The sequence below is a fragment of the Salmo salar genome, unplaced genomic scaffold, assembly GCF_905237065.1.
Source record: "Salmo salar unplaced genomic scaffold, Ssal_v3.1, whole genome shotgun sequence".
NCBI lineage: Eukaryota > Metazoa > Chordata > Actinopteri > Salmoniformes > Salmonidae > Salmo > Salmo salar.
Window position 1 is genome coordinate 1 of NW_025550719.1, and position 20,658 is coordinate 20,658.

The 20,658-nt window shown below is 41.6% G+C and overlaps 1 pseudogene; it reads left to right on the plus strand.

The window, feature by feature from the left end:
• Positions 1-4,133: 4,133 nt before the first annotated feature.
• Positions 4,134-20,187, plus strand: LOC123739892 (5'-3' exoribonuclease 2-like; annotated as a pseudogene).
• Positions 20,188-20,658: the final 471 nt, after the last annotated feature.

Consider the following 20,658-nt stretch of genomic DNA (forward strand, 5'->3'; position numbering starts at 1 on the left):
ACCAGGTATGACTTATTCTGATTCAAATCAGCGTTTATTTTTCAAATGCACATGATACAATGTAGTGTACACAGTAAAATGAAATCCTTACTTGCAAGGTCTTTCTTGAAGAAGTTAACATGCAAGCGGCCAATTAACATAATGGCCTCCGAAGAATTGGTTTTAAAGGCCCAGTGCAGTAAAATAAATATTCCCACACTGAGGTTGGAATAATACTGTGACATTGTGAAAATTATGATAATGCTCTTTTTAGTGTAAGAGCTGTTTTGAAAAAAGTTTAATCTCCTTTTTTGGTGGGATGGAGTTTGGGCCTTCCATGGTGACATCACCATGCAGGTAAATGTATTAATAGACCAATAAGATCGAGTTTAGAAGCCCTACTCTCTAAGAAGGCATTCCCATCCAGCCAACAGTCAACCATTGGTGTGACTTTGAAATAGTAAATCACTAGCCAAGGATAATTGTTTCAAGGCTGGATTCTTTGGTTGAAAAATATAAATTAAAAATCTGCGCCTGCACAAGTATAATTTGAATATACACTGAACAAAAATGTGTTAGTGTGGGTCCCAGGTTTCATGAGTTAAAATAAATGATCCACAAAAGCACTACATCCCTGTTGGTGAGCATTTCTCCTTCACAAAGATAATCATCAACCTGACAGGTGTGGCATATCAAGAAGCTGATTAACAGCGGCACGGTCAGTACACATGTGCACCAAAGGCCACTCTTAAATATGCAGTTTTATCACACATTGCCACAAATGTCTCAAGATTTTGAGAGAGGCGTGCAATTGGCATGTGCTGACTGCCGGAATATCCACCAGAGTTGTTGCCAGAGAATTTAATGTACATTTCTTTACCATAAGCCACCCTCCGTTTTAGACAATTTGGCAGTGCGTCCAACTGGTCTCACAACTGCAGACCCCGTGTAACCACCCCAGCCCAGGACCTCCACATCCGGCTATCTTCACCCTGCGGGATCGTCTGATACCAGCCACCCGGACAGATGATGAAACTGAGATTTTTGCACAACCAAAGAATTTCTGTGCAAGCTGAAGTATCAGAGAAGCTTCTGAGTGCTCGTCCCACTCACCAGGGACTTAACCTCCCTGGGCAAGGTGGGACCGCTTGCGTCCAACAGCCAGTGGAATCGTGGCGGGGAAATACAAATACCTCATAAATGCTATAACTTAAATTTCTCAAGCGTATGACTATTTTACACCATTTTAAAGACAAGACTCTCGTTAATCTAACCACACTGTCCGATTTCCAAAAGGCTTTACAGCGAAAGCAAAACATTAGATTATGTACAGGAGAGTACCCTGCCAAAAATAATCACACAGCCATTTTCAAAGCATGCGCATATGTCACAAAAACCAAAACCACAGCTAAATGCAGCACTAACCTTTGATCTTCATCAGATGACACTCCTAGGACATTATGTTATACAATACATGCATGTTTTGTTCAATCAAGTTCATATTTATATCAAAAACCAGCTTTTTACATTAGCATGTGATGTTCAGAACTAGCATACCCACACACGCAAACTTCCGGTGAATTTACTAGTACTCATGATTAACGTTCACAAAATACATAACAATTATTTTAAGAATATATAGATATAGAACTCCTTTATGCAATCGCGGTGTCAGATTTTAAAATAGCTTTTCGGCGTAAGCACATTTTGCAATATTCTGAGTAGATAGCCCGGCCATCACGGCTAGCTAATTTGACAACCACCAGGTTTGGCCCTCACCAAACTCAGATTTACTATAAGAAAAATTGGATTACCTTTGCTGTTCTTCGTCCAGAATGCACTCCCAGGACTTATACTTCCAACAACAAATGTTTTGGTTGAAATAATCCATAGTTGTATTGAAATGGCTCCATTTTGTTTGTGCGTTCGGTCACTATCCGAAGGGTGACGCGCGGGCGTATTTCGTGACAAAAAATTCAAAATATTCCATTACTACTTAGAAGCATGTCAAACGCTGTTTAAAATCAATTTTTATGCTATTTTTCTCGTAAAATGGCGATAATATTCCAGGGCGACGTTATATTCATTCATAGACTGAAAGAAAAACATGGAGTCCTCTCGTTGGTGGACGCACTCCAGTGTCACTGTTCTCAGCCTGACCACTCACAAAAACTCAGTTTTTCCCGAGAGACTGCAGAGACGTCATTCCCACTTTCTGGCGCCTTCTGAGAGCCAATGGAAGCTTTAGAAAATGTCACGTTACAGCAGAGATGCTGTATTTTTGATAGATGCCCTAGAAGGAGAACAAATAGTCCAGACGGGCTGCACTTCCTGTATGGAATCTTCTCAGGTTTTGGTACCTTATGGTTATGTTATGCTCCACAGACACCATTCAAGCAGTTTTAGAAACTAGAAAACTAGAGTGTTTTCTATCCAAATCTACTAATTATATGCATATCTCGTTTCTGGGCAAGAGTAGTAACCAGTTTAAATCGGATGCGTTTTTTATCCGGCCGTGCAAATACTGCCCCTTAGCCCCAACAGGTTAACTTGACTGCAGTTTGGCATCGTAGCTGACTTCAGTGGGCAAATGCTCACCTTTTGATGGCCACTGGCACACTGGAGAAGTGTGCTCTTCACGGATAAATCCTGGTTTCAATTGTACCGGGCAGATGGCAGACAGCGTGTATGAAGTTGTGTGGCAAGAGGTTTTCTGACGTCAACGTTGTGCCCGTGGTGGGGTTATGGTATGGGCAGACAAAAGTTACGAACACAATTGCATTTTATCGATGGCAATTGGAATGCAGAGAAAGCGTGACGAGATCTAGACACCCCATTGTCATGCCATTCATCGCCGCCATCACCTGATGTTTCAGCATGATAATGCACAACCCCATATTGCAAGGATCTGTAAGCAATTACTGGAAGGCTGAAAATGTCCCAGTTCTTCCATGGCCTGCACACTCACCAGACATGTCGCCCATTGAGCATGTTTGGGTTGCTCTGTATCGACATGTACGGCACTGTTCCAGTTCCGCCAATATCTAGCAACTTCACACAGCCATTGAGGAGTGGGACAACAAGACACAATCAACAGCCTGATCAACTCTCTATGGCGAAGGAGATGGTTCACACAGATACTGACTGGTTTTCTGATCCAGGCCCCTACTTTTTTTTTTAAAGCTATCTGTGACCAACCGATGCATATCTGTATTCCCAGTCATGTGAAATCCATAGATTAGGGTCTTGTGAATTTATTTCCAAGACTGATTTCTTATGAACTGTAACTCAGTAAAATCGTTCAAATTGTTGCATGTCGCTTTATATATTTGTTCAGTATACATTTAATGATGGGATGAAACACATTTCATTGTTCACTTAGTTAGTTGTAGAAGTGAAGAGGGAGGTACTAAGCTGGTATTGGAAAGTGTTTTGGGACATGAACATTTGCCAGTTGGCGGACTTCCCAATTCCAAGCCATTTGCACCATTCCTTCCAATGATTCAACTTTATGGTTTAACGACCTCTACTGCTCCTACCAGTTTTCCAAGTATGCAATCTTAAGAGAATTAAATGTCAGTCACAGGCAAGTGTCACCTAGATTAGAGGGTCTATAGGCTCCCAATTTTCTCTCAAAATGAATTGAAATTGAGAAAAAGTTTGGTCTTAACACGTTTTTGATTTGCAACTGCACAGGACCAAGAAGAAAACATCTAAACTGATATTGACATTTTTTAAACTTCAAATTCATAAATGGCCTGAACTCAATTATTCCAAATTTGAATGAATGTGGCTTGAGTCAAGTGGTTCTTTGCCCTCAATGCACTACATTGTAAATTGCAAGGGTGCCAATATATTTGACCGCATCTGTAGGCCTAGGCCAGGGGTATTTATTCATCTCTGGGCATTCTTATTTAGTAGGTTATGTATTCAAATGTTTCCTGTTGAATTGTCAGTTATTTACGCAAATAAATCAAAGTAATGATTTACTATTTTCCTGATGTTGAATTCAGTCATTTATGTAAATAAATGTAAAATCAAATCTGGAGTAAGTGGACACCAGCTAGCTAGTAATTTAATCACTGTCAGTGGAAATTCCGTTATTGGAGGATCATTTCTCCTGGTCGTCTGATTAACTGTCTGTTGATTGACAGGGGTGCGCGTCCTGGAAGTGGTGCTTCCCGTTCCACTACGCCCCATTTGCCTCGGACTTCAAAGACATCAAAGGCATGTTCACCGACTTTGAGCTTGGGACAAGCCGGTAAGAATGGAGGGACGGCAGGCTTTCTCTCTCCTATTGTTAGGCCTGTCTGTTTTGTGTGGTCTAAAGTTCCTGTGTTTCAGTTCAAGCCCCTGGAACAGCTAATGGGTGTCTTCCCTGCCGCCAGTGGAAACTTCCTGCCCCCAACATGGCGGTCACTCATGAGCAACCCAGTAAGTTTCACTTAATTTTAAAATGTAAACTATTTTTCAGCATAGTCCGCGTATTGGCGTATGTAGCAAATCTATAAGGGACCATAGATGTGGAACTGATAGATTTTCTATGTGGGGGACTATCCAAATAAAGTGTGACCAATGTTATGATCATAGAAGTTGGTTAACTGCTCTGTCACTCATGTTTTCCTAACCTGTAAGCCGTCTCCAACAGGAATCCTCCATCATTGACTTCTACCCTGATGACTTTGCCATTGACTTGAATGGAAAGAAATACGCTTGGCGGGTAAGTCAACAGAATAATGGACTATTTAAACGGGACACCTTGACATGGCAGTGAATGCAGGTGGTTAGTTTGTATGTCCTGAATGATATACTCACTGCATTGCTTGCTCTTTGGGGTGCAGGCCTGGTAACTGTAAAGCATTACTGCTGATTTTAAAAGGGCTTTATAAAATGCATTTGATTGAATGCGTTTTCTCCTCTGTGTGTAGGTGTTGCATTGCTTCCCTTCGTGGATGAGCGCAGGCTGAGGGCAGCCCTGGCTGAAGTCTACCCAAACCTCTCTCCAGAGGGGAAAGTGAGTAATGGGATTCTTCAACTTCAATCCACCATTGTAAACCACTCCTTTTGGAATATGTATCACCATAGTACAGTTACAGTACTTTATTAATTAAATATTTCAAGTGTGACGAACACGTCTATAGAAAGATGGATGTACAATGCATTCGGAAAGTATTCAGACCCCTTGACTTTTTCCACATTTTGTTACGTTACAGCCTTATTCTAAAATGGATTAAATAAAGTAATAATCCCTCATCAATCTACACACAATACCCCATAATGACAAAGCAAAAACAGGTTTTTAGAAATTTGAACTAATGTATTACAAATAAAATGATCACATTTACATAAGTATTCAGACCCTTTACTCAGTAATTTGTTGAAGCACCTTTGGCAGTGATTACAACCTCGAGTCTTCTTGGGTATGACGCTACAAGCTTGGCACACCTGTGTTTAAGGAGTTTCTCCCATTCTTCTCTGCAGATCCTCTCAAGCTCTGTCAGGTTGGATAGGGAGCATCGCTGCACAGCTATTTTCATGTCTCTCCAGAGATGTTTGATCGTGTTCAAGTTCGGGCTCTGACTGGACCACTCAGGACATTCAGAGGCTTGTCCTGAAACCACTCCTGCATTGTCTTAGCTGTGTGCTTAGGGTCTTTGTCCTTTTTGGGAGAACTTTTGTCCCAGTCTGAGGTCCTGAGCACTCTGGAGCAGGTTTTCATCAAAAAGCTCTCTGGGGGGCTCCCCGAGTGGCACAGCGGTCTAAGGCACTGCATCTCAGTGCTAGGCGTCACTACAGACACCCTGGTTTGAATCCAGGCTGTATCACAACCGGCGTGATTGGGAGTCCCATAGGGAGGCGCACAATTGGCCCAGCGCTGTCCGGGTTTGGCTGGTGTAGGCCATCATTGTAAATAAGAATTTGTTCTTAACTGACTTGTCTAGTTAAATAAAGTACAATCTTTCCCTCGATCCAGACTAGTCTCCCAGTCCCTGCTGCTGAAAAACATCCCCACAGCATGCTGCCACCACCAAGCTTCACCGTAGGGATGGTGCCAGGTGTCCTCAGGCGTGACACTTGGCATTCAGGGAAAACAGTTCAATCTTTTGATCAGACCAGGGAATCTTGTTTGTCATGGTCAGTCTTTTAGATGCCTTTTGGCAAACTCAAGCGGGCTGTCATGTGCCTAGTTACTAAGAGTGGCTTCCGTCTTGCCACTCTACCATAAAGGCCTGATTTGGTGGAGTACTGCAGAGATGTTTCTTCTGGAGCTCTGTTAGAGTGACCATTGGGTTCTTAGTCTCCCCCTGACCAAGGCCCTTCTCCCCGATTGCTCAGTTTGGTCAGGCAGACAGCTCTTGGAAGAGTCTTGGTGGTTCCAAACTTCTTCCATTTTAAGAATGATGGGGACCACTGTTTTTGGGGACCTTCAATGCTGCAGAAAGTTTTCGGTTCCCTTCCCCAGATCTGATCCTCGACACAATCCTGTAACGGAGCTCTATCGCAATTCCTTCAACCTCATGGCTTGGTTTTAGCAATGAAATACATTGTCAACTGTGGGACCTTATATAGACAGGTGTGTGCCTTTCCAAATCATGTCCAATCAATTGAATTTACCACAGGTCAATTTCAAGTCTCATAGCAAAGGGTCCGAATGCTTATGTAAATAAGCTATTTCTGTTTTTATTTTAAATTTGCCAACTTTCTAAAAACCTGTTTTTGCTTTGTCATTATGTGGTATTGTGTGTAGATATTTTATTAATCCATCTTAGAATAAGGCTCTAACTGAACAAAATGTGGAGAAAGGGTCAAATACTTTCTGTATGACCTGTATAACATTACTTTATTACTGAAGTACTCAACCTGTGAAATTACTAATTGAACTCGCATAGCAATGTTTATCTTGAATGACCTTGGTGTTAGTGCTAATCAATAGGTTTATTATGGTAAGAACTCCCTTTATAGGAATCGTTTGGATATTTGACTGTCAGTCACTCCAGCTGATGTTTTCTCTTTTCTTTCAGACAAGAGGAACAGCCTTGGCAGTGATATGCTGTTTGTTGGGAAGTCTCATCCTTGCTGTGACTTCATCCAGGAACTATGCCGTGGAGAATCTCCGAGGTATGTGAAGCCATGTCCCTGCAGCCTGATCAACTAATAGTTTATTGTATAATAAACTGGGTGGTTCGAGTCTAAATGCTGATTGGCTGACAGCGTGGAATATCAGACCGTATACCATGGGTATGACAAAACATTTTTATTTTTTACTGCTCTAATTACATTGTTAACCGAGTTTATAATAGCAATAAAGCACCTTAGGGTTTGTGATATATGGCCAATATACCACGACTAAGGGCTGTGTCCAGGCACTCCGCGTTGCGTCGTGCTAAAAACAGCCCTTAGCCGTGGTATATTGGCCAGATACCACACCTCCTTGAGCCTTATTGCTTAAATATAGTATGATATTAACTTTGCTGTGTGTATTTTCCTCAGGGCACTGAAATGCCAGCAGAACTATGCCATGGAATTCAAGGTACATTAAATCTTGACGAAGACCCTATCCTACCAGATAAGTAAGGAATATCTATTTTATTATCATACATTTTAGATGTTACCATTTGCTGCCATTTATCCATCCTTCTGTGGAGAGAATCCTGGCTAACCTATGACTGTGAAACCTAATTTGTTAGGCCAGTGCAGTCTCCCATCCCCATGCTGGGACATCGCACAGAACACTGCCATTGGGTAAGGGATTCATATTTTACCCTCACAACCTCTGTTCATTCAGTTGGTGGTTCCCAGGGGCTATATGTAACCAACATGGTGTTCAGTCTGGTCTGCTGCCCAATATTTGTTCTTCCATAGTCCCATTAACCAGGTTTCCATCCAACCTTTTTATGTGAGTTAAGTACATGTAGGATGATAAATGTCATGACAGGCTTGATGGAAACAGAACATTTTTATGTACATTTTCGAAATGTCGACAAAGTAAATTTGGAGTCACGTGATGTGTGGTCCTCCCACTAGGCAAAGTATGCCGTTTATTAGGCTACAGATGAAATACATTCTGAACTTCACAGGGTGGAGAAAGTGCAAGGTGATGAGCTTGACTCTCTTTTTCAATAAATATTGAGGGTCTTATTCTGCTGACATGTTTGACGCTTGGCTGCCGTTTTTGACAAAAATAATCTTGCTCTTTTGTCCATAATAATCTCATGTAGGCTATACATATGCTGTAGCCAACAGTGGCGTAGATAGAGTACTGCATCTGCCCTGTGTGCTGTTGGCTAGTGCGCACATGCCAGTACCAGAGTGGGTACACTCGCTATATAACGCAAGCCTTTTTTTGTGAGAACCATCGGTAGAGTTGAAAATGTGATGGAAACCCATATAACTTGTATTCTGTACATGGGACTATAACCACAAAAGCGTTTTTTATGTACCCTATGTCATCACGCACAGCCTTTTATCTGCAACAATTCAATTTGATGGAAGCTACAATTTATTCATACTTGAATGTTTCACCATGTCTGGCTGTACAAAGACTGAATTCCATAAGAATTTTCACCGGAAGGGCAAGTTGACAATCCTTAGTGGTAGTCGTAAGTTCACATTCCTGCCTAACACTTTGTGATTGATCTCGACCAGGAGGCGAAGTTGGAGGTCACCTTGCGAAACTAAATTCAGATTTTCCTGCTACAATGGTCGACTTCAGACTCTCATATTTACCACAAGAGGGCTGCAACTGTCACTGGGTCCTTAGATGAAATGACCTGCTGGTCCCCTCTGGGGGTCAGTTTTAAGAGAAGCTGAGACTCCTTCATTCACACCGGGCCTGCGTCCCAAATGGCTCCCTATATAGTTCATTACTTTTGGCCAGATATAGGGGGCCATTTTTGAAGACGTGTCCCTCATTCACACTGAGTTGGAACAAGACTCATGCCAAACTTGAATTGATACCGTTTTCTATGACCAGCGCTGGAGTATCAGATGATGATAATACCAGGGCTCACTGTATTTCTCCTTGGGACAGGATGGTTATTGAATATATTGCCAATGCAAGGTTTGGGGTCAGCTTTGCCTGTACTCTTAGGCGATCCATGTTCTTAAAAATATATTTTTCTGTTTTCACTAAGGCTAAATTAAAAGTTCTGATATAAACTAACACATTAATAATTCATCAAATCAATTGTAGCAAGAATTCTGTTTTATAAATGTGTGTAAATTGTTCCTTTTTATCTTGGCAGAGTGAAATATAAGGACCCACAGTACGGAGAGACCTTTGTGTTCAAGGCTGTCATTCTTCCTGGGGCTAAGTAAGTTAACTATTTCTATATATTTTATATATATATATATATATGGCAAAACTGTCAACCTGGGGGGAGCCTGGCTGGCTACATGTGTTTGTGGAAAACACAGAATATACACCAGGTGTTATACACACAGTAAGATTATATACAACAACAAAAATATATATATATATATATATTATATAATGTACATATTCCCATTGCATCAGTGTTGTATATAATCTTACTGTGTGTATAACACCTGGTGTATATTCTGTGTTTTCCACAAACACATGTAGCCAGCCAGGCTCCCCCAGGTTGACAGTTTTGCCAGACGAGCTCTATTCTATGTTGGTGGCCGTCTAGTACATTTTAATGCTAGATTGTATTTTCAACCGGGGGCAAAAACATGATTTAAATAAATAAATAATGAATCAATCAAATGTATTTATAAAGCCCTTTTTAGATCAGCAGAGGGCACAAAGTGCTATACAGAAACCCAGCCTAAAACCTCAATCAGCAAGCAATGCAAATGTAGACGCACAGTGGCTAGGAAAAACTCCCTAGAAAGGCAGGAACCTGGGAAGAAATCTAGAGAGGAACCAGGCTCTGAGGGGTGGCCAGTCCTCTTCTGGCTGTGCTGGGTAGAGATTATGAGAGTACATATTGTTCTTCAAGATGTTCAAATGTTCAAAGATGACCAGCAGGGTCAAATAATAATCACAGTGGTTGTAGAGGGTGCAACAGGTCAATACATCAGGAGTAAATGTCAGTTGACTTTTCATAGCCGATCGTTCAGAGGTCGAGACAGCAGGTGCGGTAGAGAGAGAGAGTGGAAAACAGCAGGTCCGGGACAAGGTAGCGCGTTCGGTGAACAGGTCAGGTTCCTTAGCCGCAGGCAGAACTGGAGCAGCAACACGACCAGGTGGACTGGGGACAGCAAGAAGTCATCAGGCCAGGTAGTCCTGAGGCATGATCCTAGGGCTCAGGTCCTCCGGGAGGGGAGAGAGAATTAGAGGGAGCATACTTAAATTCACACAGGACACCGCAGAATTCACACAGGAGAATTACACAGACTATTACAGCATAGATACTGGAGACTGAGACTGGTTGGGTCGGGGGACTCTGTGGCCCTGTCCGATGATACCCCCCGGACAGGGCCAACCTGGCAGGATATTACCCCACCCACTTTGGCATGGGCTTTGCTACACAGAAAGCAGCAGTTGACTAGTCCGTTGTGAACACTTTGATTAAATCACTAGACATATATCAATATCTTTGAATATACCATGTAAGTATCATTGGCTTAAAACAATTCAAGCTGTTTTCTTTTAGCCTCACTCTGGTGCAAAATATATCTCTCCACTAGCCTACCTATTGTTCCTGCGGTGAGAAGGATTCACCATATTCATTGAATGTTTTCATAATTTATCTGTAGATAATCGCCATAAAGTCTACCAGTAACCAAATTAGGGAGCTAAGTGAATGGCTCTCTTACCGATGCAATTCGGTAGGCTACTGACGAGTCACTCACTTTAACGTCACTGTCTGGCAAGGCCTGATAAGACTTCAAATAAAAACAATCTTTAGTTGTCATGATGTGATACCATGGACATACAATGCATTCGGAAAGTTCAGATCACCTTGCCTTTTTCCACATTTTATTACATTACAGCCTTATTCTAAAATGGATTATATTGTTTTATTTGCTCATCAATCTACACACAATACCCCATAATGACAAAAGCAACAACAGACTTTTAGACATGTTTGCAAATGTATTAAAAATCTAAAACTGAAATAACACATTCACGTAAGCATTCAGACCATTTACTCAGTACTACTTTGAAGCACCTTTAGCAGCGATTACAGCCTCGAGTCTTCTTGGGTATGACGCTACAAGCTTGGCACACCTGTGTTTAAGGAGTTTCTCCCATTCTTCTCTGCAGATCCTCTCAAGCTCTGTCAGGTTGGATGGGAGCGTAGCTGCACAGCTATTTTCAGGTGTCTCCAGAGAGATTCGATTGGGTTCGGGCTCTGGCTGAGCCACTCAAGGACCATTCAGAGACTTGTCCCGAAGTCACTCCTGTGTTGTCTTGGCTGTGTGCTTAAGGTTGCTGTCCTCTTAGAAGGTGAACCTTCACCCCAGTCTGAGGTCCTGAGCGCTCTGGAGGATTTCATCAAAGATCTCTGTACTTTGCTCTGTTCATCTTTCTCTCGACGCTGAAAAACATCCCCACAGCATGATGCTACCACCATGCTTCACCGTAGGGATGGTATTGGCCAGGTGATGAGTGATGCCTGGTTTCCTCCAGACGAGACACTTGGCTTTCAGGCCAAAGAGTTTAATCTTTGTTTTATCAAACCAGAGAATCTTGTTTGTCATGGTCAGTCCTTTAGGTGCCTTTTGGCAAACTCCAAGTGTGCTGTCATGTGCCTTTTACTGAGGAGTGGCTTCCGTCTGGCTGCGCTACCATTAAGGCCTGATTGGTGGAGTGCTGCAGAGATGGTTGTCCTTATGGAAGGTTCTCCCATCTCCACAGAGGTACTCTGGAGCTCTGTCAGAGTGACCATCGGGTTCTTGGTTGACTCCATGACCAAGGCCCTTCTCCCCGATTGCTCAGTTTGGCCGGGCAGCCAGCTCTAGGAAGAGTCTTGGTGGTTAGAAGTTTCTTCCATTTAAGAATGATGGAGGCCACTGTGTTCTTGGGGACCTTCAATGCTGCAGAAATGTTTTGGTACCCTTCCCCAGATCTGTGCCTCGACACAATCTTGTCTCGGAGCTCTATGAACAAGTCCTTCGGCATCATGGTTTGGTTTTTGCTCTGACATGCACTGTCAACTGTGGGACCTTTATATAGACAGGTGTGTGCCTTTCCAAATCATGTCCAATCAGTTGAATCTACCACAGGTGAACTCCAATCAAGTTGTAGAAACATCTTAAGGATGATCAATGGGAACAGGATGCACCCAAGCTGAATTTTTTAGTATCATAGCAAAGGGTCTGAATACTTATGTAATAAAGTATTTCTGTTTTTATTTTAACTAAATGTGCTAACATTTATAAACCTATTTTCACTTTGTCATTATGGGGTATTGTGTAGATTGAGGGAAAAAAATTAATTTAATACATTTTAGAATAAGGCTGTAACGTAACAAAATGTAGACAAAGGGAGGGGTCTGAATACTTTCCGAATGCGCTGTATTTTCCCATGTGGGTTGTCTTTATTTTTGTGTTTGATCATGGTGCTCTGACATTGTATGGTGTTGATTGTGACTGTTCATTTGTTTGAAAAATCTAAAATTGTACTTACAAAAATCTTTCCTCAGGATGCCTGAGAAGGTTCTGAAGCCTGGGGACTGGAGAGAGAGGTAACCGTGGCAGGGGTAACTGGAGGCCCCAACTGGGTTTCAACTCCAACAGGCAGCAGGTCCACCTTGACCAGTCAGCCTTCAGGTCCCTGGGGTACGTGCACACCACTTCAAACTAGATAGCATTGACCGACTTTTATGATGTCCCTTCAACAGTCGCCATTAAATACCCACCTTTTGATTTATGCCATCTAAGCTCTTTTACTTAGTCAGATGTTCTTAGAAGGCTGAATTATCATTTAAATCTGCAGTCTGTAATTCAAACAATGCCACCCCCCCATGCTTTTTTTTGATAAACAGCTGAGGGATGTTTTAAGCTATACAGTGTTTACTGTTACATTAACAAAGTAAATAGTTAAACCAAGTTCAAAGTTCATGAAGTCTAAAAATGAATGTACCTATCCCGGATTGCCCCTTTAAGGAACCTGGGTAATTGAACATCTGGCTGATTCTGGACATGTGTGTCCACGCACATACACACATACCGTTCAAAGGTTTTGGGTCACTTAGAAATTTCCTTGTTTTTGAAAGAAAAGCACTTTTTATCAATTAAAATAACATCAAATGGATCAGGAATACAGTGTAGACATTGTTAATGTTGTAAATGACTATTGTAGCTGGAAACGACAGATTTTTAATGGAATATCTACATAGGCGTACAGAGGCCCATTATCAGCGACCATCACTCCTGTGTTCCAATGGCACGTTGTGTTAGCTAATCCAAGTTTATCATTTTAAAAGGCTAATTGATCATTAGAAAACCCTTTTGAAATTGTTAGCACAGCTGAAAACTATCGTGGTGATGAAAGAAGCAATAAAACTGGCCTTCTTTAGACTAGTTGAGTATCTGGAGCATCAGCATTTGTGGGTTCAATTACAGGCTCAAAATGGCCAGAAACAAAACTTTCTTCTGAAACTCTTCAGTTTATTCTTGTTCTGAGAATTGAAGGCTATTCCATGCGAGAAATTGCCAAGAAACTGAAGATCTCGTACAACGCTGTGTACTACTCCCTTCACAGAACATCGCAAACTGGCTCTAACCAGAATAGAATGAGGAGTGGGAGGCCCCGGTGCACAACTGAGCAAGAGGACAAGTACATTAGAGTGCTGCCTGTTGGAGTAGAAACCCAGTTTGATAAACAGACGCCTCACAAGTCCTCAACTGGCAGCTTCATTAAATAGTACCCACAAAACACCAGTCTCAACATCAACAGTGAAGAGGCAACTCTGGGATGCTGGCCTTCCAGGCAGAGTTCCTCTGTCCAGTGTCTGTGTTCTTTTGCCCATCTTAATCTTTTATTTTTATTGGCCAGTCTGAGATATGGCTTTTCCTTTGCAACTCTGCCTAGAAGGCGCCTCTTCACTGTTGATGTTGAGACTGGTGTTCTCAGAACAAGTTTCAGAAGAAAGTTCTTTTTTCTGGCCATTTTGAGCCTCTTTTTTTAACCTTTTATTTTACTAGGCAAGTCAGTTAAGAACACATTCTTATTTTTAATGACGGCCTAGGAACTGCCTTGTTCAAGGGCAGAAAGACAGATTTGTACCTAGTCAGCTCGGGATTCGATCTTGCAACCTTTCGGTTACTAGTCCAACGCTCTAACCACTAGGCTACGCTGCCGTCAATTAAACCCACAAATGCTGATGCTCCAGATAATCAACTAGTCTAATGAAGGACAGTTTTATTACTTCTTTAATCAGCACAATAGTTTTCAGCTGTGCTAATATAATTTCAAAAGGGTTTTATAATTATCAATTAGCCTTTTAAAATGATAAACTTGGATTAGCTAACACAACGTGCCACTGGAACACAGGAGTGATGGTTGCTGATAATGGGCCTCTGTATGCCTATGTAGATATTCCATTAAAACAGTTGTTTCCAGCTACAGTAGTCATTTACAACACTGTATTTGTGATTAATTTGATGTTATTTTAATGGACAAAAAAATGTTATTTTCTTTCAAAAAACAAGGACATTTCTAAGTGACCCCAAACTTTTGAACTGTAGTGTGTATTATTTATGAACGAATTATGCTTCTGAAGCAACCATGATGTAGTCATATTTTTTTTTTTTTCTTCAAGTCCTTCATTCTTTAGGTTTAGTAGCTATTTGCTTTGATGGGGCCAAATCACAGGTATTCAGAAACGGGTAATTAGGAAAACCTAGCATGAATGTGTTTTTTGGGGGGTGGGGGGGTAGTTTGCTTGTGTGTAGCTGTGACAGGAAATGGTTAGTATTAGCAGTCATGTCTATAGTATACTAAATCTCAGTAGGAATGTTTTATGAAATGTGTTCTGTATGTGTAGGATTTCTGCCGTTAGCTGATGTTTAATGCCTCAGACTTGGTATGTTCCTGAATCTAAAGTAGCCACCGTATTGGGTGCACTTGGCGTGGCATCCGGACCCAAATGTCTTCCTCAATTAAGTACCCGGCCACAAGGGTTAGTCAGCTATTTGGCTGGCAGCTGGCGCTTATAGAAGTGTGTATGGAACAGCCGTTAACTGATGTTTAACGTCTGTGACTTACTCTGCGTGTTCTGTTGTTTTCAGTCACAGCATGAACAGACAGCAGCAGGGAGGTGGGCAGTACAGCAACGCTCCGCCCCCTGGCAACTACCACCAGGGGAACTACAGCAGGCCCCCCACAGCGGCAGTGGTGGTCACCTCCCACCCTTCCAACGTGAAGACCACCTACACCCACACAGGCCCCAGACAAACACCTTTACTGCATTTCTGATCAACTAAAATATAGCCATTACATTGTGTCAAGTAGTAACTCTCTCCATCTGAAATAGGCAATAGAAAGGCTGTCAGACGGCCAGTAATCTCCATTCCGATAAGGCGTTTTTGTGGCATCATTCCTTACTTGCAGCTACATTTCACTTCCTTTCTCCTTGGCTGAGATATTGTACCTCTTCTGAAAAGACATAACTATATTATACCATTAAATGGCCCTTTGTTCAACACTGGGAAGTTAGAATGGTGTAACCTACGTATGGAGGGGGGACATTCTCTGTTTCCCTGCCCCTAATCAGAGGCTCCTGGATGGGCCCTTGCCTCATGCTCCTCTGACAGCAGGTGTGTGTTACAAATGGCACCCTATTCCCTACATAGTGCAACTACTTTTGACCTATATAGTGCCCATAGAGCTCCGATCAAAAGTAGTGCACTATATAGGAATAGGTTGTCATTTGGGATGCAGACTTCGGTTCTCCAATTTGACTTTGATGTGCCAATTTGCAAATGGATGAATAATCTCATCTGTCTGCTGATAGCTTGTGGGGGAGTCGAGACTATTATGGTGGCACTTGATGCAAATAAGCCTTGGTTCCTTCGGATTGTGGCAGCCAGTGCCTCCCCTGGCCTATGCTGTTTATTCCTGATGGTAAACTTGCCAATTAGCAGCGTAGGACCGAACTTCATCCTCTCTTTTTCTATATGAGAGTTATTTTGATTAAGGCAATCAGGGTTAATACTCTGGCCCATCTGTGATTGTGGGCCTGTTTCTCTTCAAATTGTCACTTTACGTGACGGTGGGATTTTTTTATTCATGTTCTTCTAGTCCTCCTGAAGAGATGTAATTATTCCTACACTTCTGGCGGCTTGATATTAACATTTAGTTGATGTGAATTGTAACTGCTTAATTTCACCAACTACTGTACCTTTGACACTTTCCTTGAATAACCAGATGGCCTACACATTAAGTCAGTAAGAGCAATTTACATGAAATAATTGTAGAAATAATTGTAGTATTTATTCCCATGCCCATCCGTAATAAGAGAATCTAGCCATTTTGGTCAACTCATTTATGTACAGGTTTCATGATTATGAATTGTTATATTTAATGAGATGAATAACCACATTCCCTATGGAAAATCTACACCCCCTTGAACTTTTCACATTTTGTTGTGTTACAAAGTGGGATTTAAATAGATTTAATTGTCTTTTTTTGGGGGGGGTCATTGATCTACACAAAATACACATGTCAAGTTAAAATGTATATCTTTTTATAAATAAAAAAAATTGTATTCACCCCTTTGTTTAGGCAAAACTATCGCTAGTTCAGAAGTAAAATCTGGCTTAACAAATCACAAGTTATGAATTCACTCTGTGTGAAATAATGGGTGTTGACATAATTTTTTTACTGACTACCCCCTTCCTCTTTCCCCATACATCTGTAAGGTTCCCCAGTCAAGTATTGGATTTCAAGCACAGATTTGTCTACAAACACCAGGGAGCTTTTCAAAAGCCTCATAAAGAAACTGCTGTGATTGGTAGATGGGTAACAATAAATCAGACATTGAATATGTCTTTAAGCATGGAAATGATGCTGTGGCTGATGTGTTAAACCACCCAGACAAATCAAAGATGCAGCCGTCCAACTGAGCTGCAGGACAGGAAGGAAATTGCTTTGGGATGTCACCATGAGACCATTAGGGGATTTTATAAAAAAAACAGCTACAGAGTTCATTGACTGTGATGGGAGAAAACTGAGGCTGGATTAAGAACATTGCAGTGACTCCACAGTAATGACTTCAATGAGTGTGTAGTGATTACACAGTAATGACTTCAATGAGAGTGAAAAGAAGAATGCTAATCTATAGAATAAAAAGCCACAAAAGTAATACTGCAAAAAACATAGCTAGGAATACACTTTTGGGCATAAATGCAAACCTTATGTTGGGGGGGACACCACATTACTGAGTAACTTAACTGCCTCATTTTCAAGCATGGTGGTGGTTGCATCATATTATGGGTATGCTTGACATCGGCAAAGACTAGTGAGTTTTTCAGGATGAAAAGAAATGGAGCTAAGCGCAGTCAAAATCCTGAAGTAAAACCTGCTTCAGTCTGTTTTACGCTAGACACTGGGCGAGGAATTCACCTTTCAGCAGGACAATAACATACAACACAAAGCGAAATCTACGCTGGAGTTGCTTACCAAGAAGACAGTAAATGTTCCTGAGTGGCCAAGTTACGGTTTTGACTTAAATATGCTTAAATCTATGGCAAGACTTTAAAATTGCTGTCTAGCCATGATCCCCAACATCTTGACAGAGCGTGAATAATTTTAAATAGAATAATTTTGCACAATACAGGTGAGACTTACCCAAGAAGACTCTGCCTAAGGTGTTTTCTAACATGTATTGACTCTGGGGTAAATTCTTATCTAATGAAGATATATTAGTGTTATTTTTATTAGTCTTTCAAATATAGTAGAATTGTTCTTCCACTTTGACAGAGTATGTTGTGTAGATCATTGACAGAATGTACAATGAAATCCATTTTAATCACACTTTGTAACACGAAATGTGTAGAAATTCAAGTGCGGTGTAGACTTTCTATAGGCACTGTATACATGCAGACTTGGCATTATCGGTCCCAACAGCACAATTAGCCTGACTAGTTATTGAGACCAGACTAGAAAACAACTCTAGGACGGTAGTGTGCTCGGAGTTCAAAGACATGCTTTTGTTGCTGTTAACTGTCTCTGAGAGGATCCACTAGGTTGTCAGTAATCACCCTGGTCGGCTGGGTCCTTTGTGTTGGGTTGGGGGGCTCCTGTGTCCCTCCCCGGTGTCCCCGTTTGCTGATTAGTGGTGCTAGCTGCTCTGGGAGACTAGGGGTGGTAATGAGATTGTCAAGTGCTTCTGGACACACTGGCCCCTCTGATAAAAGCCTTCTGGGAGGATCCCATTTGATTGGATGTGTAGTAGACTAGGGAGGGTTGAAACCAAGAACTTCCCCCTTTGACTGCACCTCTACCCCATGTGGTGATGTGTCAGCAGCTGTCTCTGAAACATGTTGTGGGGTTTTGTTGTGCCTATTCAAAATGGCTGCTGGGTAATGACCCACCGGGAGACACCGCTGGTTGCCATTAGTCTTCTGACATCCAGTCACATTGTGTTAGCAGCAACTTTGTCACACCATTTTAAAAGTTGCAGTTTAATGGTCGATCCCATGGAATTATATTTCCAAACTAAGTTCTAGACCTAGAACTTGACCAACTGTTTTACTGGAGTAATGGAAGAACATGTGTATTGGGGGGGACATGTGAGTTGGTTTGAGCTAGTTGTAATCCCTTGGGTTAATTACAGTGACTGTATATTGTACGGGGGATTTTAGGTGTAATCCTTCGTTGTCTTTTGTATCACATGGCCCAGGGCTCTCGAGGAGAGTTTTAGATCATTGTTAATTAAGGAGATTGACAGGTGTGTAATTATAATTTCCTCCGTTGAGTGACTGTCTGCTGGTCATCAGAGTAGGACAGAAGACACAGGCCAGAGTGGGTGGTCCTCAATAAAGTTGAGTTGGTCCAAGAGATTATTAACGGTCAAGATTTACTCATCTACAGGTCCAACCTAATCACAGCGTCTGGACAAACAGTTATGAATTGTTGGTATGTTTCGGTTATACATAGTTCTTTTTTTTTTCTATGTTTCTCAAGTGACTGAAAAATTCTACATCTGAAAACCTTAAGTTTGCTCAGTTATGTTGGCTTGTGGGTCTACTTTACTCCACCATAACTCAGACTGACCAACCAGTCTATATTCTCTCTTGGTCATCTCAGACCATGTTAAACTCTCTACATGTCATAACATTCAGCACTAGGTATTGTACCACAAGGCCAAACATGTTTATTTCCCAGGGATCCCATCGCCTCTTATCAAATTTCTTTAACACCAGCCTCCAATCCAGGTTTGTAAATGACTGGCTTTTCTTTGCTGAAGTTCTTTTCATCACACCCTTCACCCCGCCCCTCTCCTCCTGTCTCACCCACTCACCAGGCCTGGCCCTATAAACAAACAAGTCCCAGGCTTGCAGCTGGTCATTGCCTTTGGCAACAGCGGATCTAGAAGAAGCGGCTCTCAAAGGGGCTTCGCTGCGCTAGAACTAGGGGGTACTTGAGCCATCCACAATGCTGCCCACTGAATTGCTTACTTCTTTTTCCTGAAGGGAAGGAATGCAAATGAAGCATTTTTTTCTTTTCCACCACCTCAAATCTTTTGTGATTTAGTGCTTCAATGGGCTTCATTTTATCTTTGGGATTGTTTTATCTCTTGGATCAGGTTTAAGATTGAAATATATGGGTTTGATGTTGAGGTTAAAGCTGAAATTAATTGGGTTAATTAACTTGTACGTTTTGACATGCTGTCGCAGTGTTTGTATACCAAACCTGAGTTTCCCTATTGATTGGCAAACATTCCGTGCAGCAGCTATAACTTTAACTCCAAGGGATTGTCTTATTATTATTTTTTATATTAAGTGGTGTCTCATTTTGTCAATCTAGCATTTACACTCTACTGAGAAATCTCATAGCTGATTTTTATCTATGCAATGTGTGTGAAATTACACTGATGGCAACTCATCAGAACAGAATTCTTAGGTAGATGGACTTAAAGTATTGCTCTTTAGAGTTGCGCTCGTTATGTTCCTTAGTGGTGTGTTGGGGCCCTTTTTTTTGAAAAAGTCTCTTGTCACCCACAGATTCTAGGCAGCAGGGTCTTCTAGGGACACCTCCCCACACAACCCTCAGCAGCAATATCCAAGGTGAGTTCTACGGCTCTCTGCTTTTTATACATAGGCATGTATTTACAAGGTATTCCCTCATCCCTGGGCCTGCTAAGTTCATGACTAATGCAGTAGCATTTTATATACACTTTATAAACCGATGTTCTATTTTGTTTTTAGGGTGCTAGCTACAACATATTAAGTTAACCTTGATACACATTTGTTTTTTTACTACCCATGAGGTTTAGCGTAATATGTGGTTGGTAGAAACTGTTTCAGTGCTTTAGTGGGGGACCACTGAGTCACACTAAATGTACAGTTAGATGAAACATCTTGCTTTATTAGTTGAGGCCACTGGGCTTCACCATGGGGGCTTAGAGATGAATTAAGAATTTGGGAGGCGCTAAACAAATTTCTCTTGAGGAGGTTTGGCCAACTTAATGAGGCATCACTAATACTGCTCCGGCAGTATCCTTTCGCGCCACAGTGTCCGCACAGGCCCGTCATTGA